Source organism: Mercurialis annua, linkage group LG5 (assembly GCF_937616625.2).
Source record: "Mercurialis annua linkage group LG5, ddMerAnnu1.2, whole genome shotgun sequence".
Taxonomy (NCBI): domain Eukaryota; kingdom Viridiplantae; phylum Streptophyta; class Magnoliopsida; order Malpighiales; family Euphorbiaceae; genus Mercurialis; species Mercurialis annua.
The window spans coordinates 44,133,487-44,136,491 of record NC_065574.1 but is presented as its reverse complement, the minus strand read 5'-3'; positions in this window follow the sequence as shown (position 1 = coordinate 44,136,491).

Here is a 3,005-nt window from a genome sequence, read left to right as displayed (position 1 = left end):
ATTAATTTAGCCATACCACTCGTCCTTTTGGTAAAAGGAACTTTTAGAAACTGGCCGCACTACAATGAATCCTTCAAAGTATGGGTCAAAAGACTTGCACCGCACTACGAGTATATATGGAAGGCTACATGCATCTATGACCTCACCCATATCTGCCAAATCGGCCAACCTATCTCAAACACTACCTGATAGGATCAACCTTTTTATGGTCTAGAGAGATTAATGGCTTCTACTTCAGGTTGGCCCTATGTCTATAGCATTGTTAGACATGGCTTGCATGCTGACTGTTCCCATCACTGGTCAAGCTATATATCCCTTGCTGCAAGCCAAAACCTCTTTCTTTCAACTCGGTTCAGCGAACACACTTAGGTATTATGGGAGCTTATTAGCCTCTCATATATGTGACAACTCTATCGTACTTGACAAAGCCGAAGACATAGCATTCATGAGTTACTTCTTTACTAAGTTCAGCATGTGCCCAACTTATTCCACATCACCGCTGATTGATTCACCATTGCAACCGCTTTCATTGAAGGCTGAAATCTCAACCTTAGCAAATTTATGCTTACCCATGTGTATCGAGCGATGCATGATATTCTTCTTCTTGGCGACCCAAAAGCCTTCAAGTATTGTAATAGCCCTCCATTAGTTGTACAGATGTGGTTTGAATTCTACTTCTTCGAGATGATCAAGGTTGGCCAATATCATAAGGCATATTATTATTGCTACACATTATTGAACGGTCTGACACTTCTGAAAGATGTTTGTAGACACCTATTTTCCGGACATGTAAAAAGTGATAAGAGACTGAAACGCCCATTGGTGATATCTAGAGAAATTTATTTGGGTGACGAGCTTGTAGTTTGCTTAGTTGGATTTAAGCTGGCCAGATCCGTGCGCATAAGGCTGAGCAAGAACCGAACCAGACCAAAAAACTGAACCGAACCGAACCAAATTTTGTTGTTTGGTTTGGTTTTTCGGTGAAAACGGTTTGGTTCGGTTCCTACTTTATGTAAAGTTTGGAGTTCGGTGTTCGGTTCGGTTTGGGTGTTTTGAAAACCAAAAAATCAAAAAAACCGAATGAACCGAAGTTTAATATAAAATATATAACTTTTTTAAGAATAATATACATATACTCATATTTATATGTTTTTTGTCCTTATATCTTTATTATTGTTGATATATGAACTAATAATAGTTATTTAAACATATATAAAAGTATATTACACTCTATTTATTTAATATTTGAATTAATTTTAATAAAAAAAATTAAAAAATAGAAAATATAATTAAATTCGGTTTTAATCGAACCAAACCAAATCGAACCAAAATATTTTGGTTTGATTCAGTTCTGTTTTTTATTTCCAGACTAAAAGTTCGGTTCGGTTTGAAAAATTTCCAAACCGTAAACCGAAAAAACCGAACCACCGAACCGAACCGAACTAACCGATGCTCAGCCCTACGTGCGCATTTGTAAACTTGAGGGATTGAAATGTAATTAGCTACAAATAGCCTATAAAAATCCAAAAAAATTATGATCTAAGTCTAGAAATTGGACTAATTGCAATATGTTAGAAGTTTATGGGCCAACTTATAAGTTTAACGGACTAAAATTGACCATACCCACACCCTTAGGATCCCAGAAGTCATTTTTAATACTTTTAGGCATCAAAATAGACTTTTAGTGCCCATTTGATTAACATACAAGATAAAGTTCGAATTTTAATTAATCAATCCTATTAATAATAGTAAAATATAATCCTAAAACTCTATCACTTCACACTCTTTCACTTTCCATGTACATTTACAACTCTAGTTAACAGATGCCTAACCTAACTTAAACTCTAGGAACCCTAACCCTAAATTCACCTCTATAAATAGCACCCTAGAACAGCCTAGTTAAAAATCGAACTAGAAGAAATCAAACACCAAACCTTAGAAATTAGAATATTCTGAACCCCCTCTCTCACACACACACACCAGTCGATCCAATCAGGCTAAAACGCTTCGATCACTCAAGAAAGTAGAGCAGCACATCGATCTAAAGTTGGATTCCACAAATGGATCATTTAAAAACGAGCCAAAGACTAAAAACGGTATTTTGAGGACCCATTAAAATCTCCCATTAGAATTGCTAGAATTAAGACCACATAGATAGTCAAAATCGCATCGAGTGCTAGGCATCTAACCTTGTATGTTTATCCATTGCATTGTGTGTATGTTGATAATGTTTAAAATGCTTTCCAAAAGCATGACAAATCCAATTACTAACAGGCTAATGTATTAGTCACGTTAAAATTAGTAATCAAATCAATCAAATCCAGCACATCACCAAGACATCTTAAGACTGCCATGAAAACGTTAAATAGAGGTTGTATAGGTTATTCAAGAGGAGTTATTAAAATCAATCACACCTATCAATCCGGTTTGTAGGTTTTGTGCATGTAAAACGATCCAGACCAGCCATTATTTGATAGAAATCGCCAGGTTTAGATGTGCTTAGGGGTAAGTGCTATTTACCTCACATGCTAGTCCAAATTGAGTTATATGCGAATTTACATGTTCACTACTTTCAGACTTGTTTACATTTCCTGCATTATATCCTGTGGCTTGCTTTTGAATGTTGAGATGAGATAATCAAATATGTCAAATAAATAAACATATAGGTGATAAGTCAAGCACACGATTCGATGAGGTCCATGAACCTGGTCTTTTGGTCTGATGCATTATAATCTTAACCATAGGCGAGTAAGATTGTTTAACCTGTATAAAAGGCATTTCTTAGTTTAACTAGGTGGGGACTTTATTTTTCAAACTTTTCCAGATCAGGAGTCAGCCATAAGGCTGGGAGAGCGGACCCCGAACCCTGAACCCCGCTCCGCTCATAATTATATACATTTATTTGAATTTTTTTATAAATGGTTTAAGGCCACCTCATATTTTAGTTTTGAGAAACAAAATCTTAAACTGATGAAAAGAGATATTGCTTATTGTCGATCGAAACG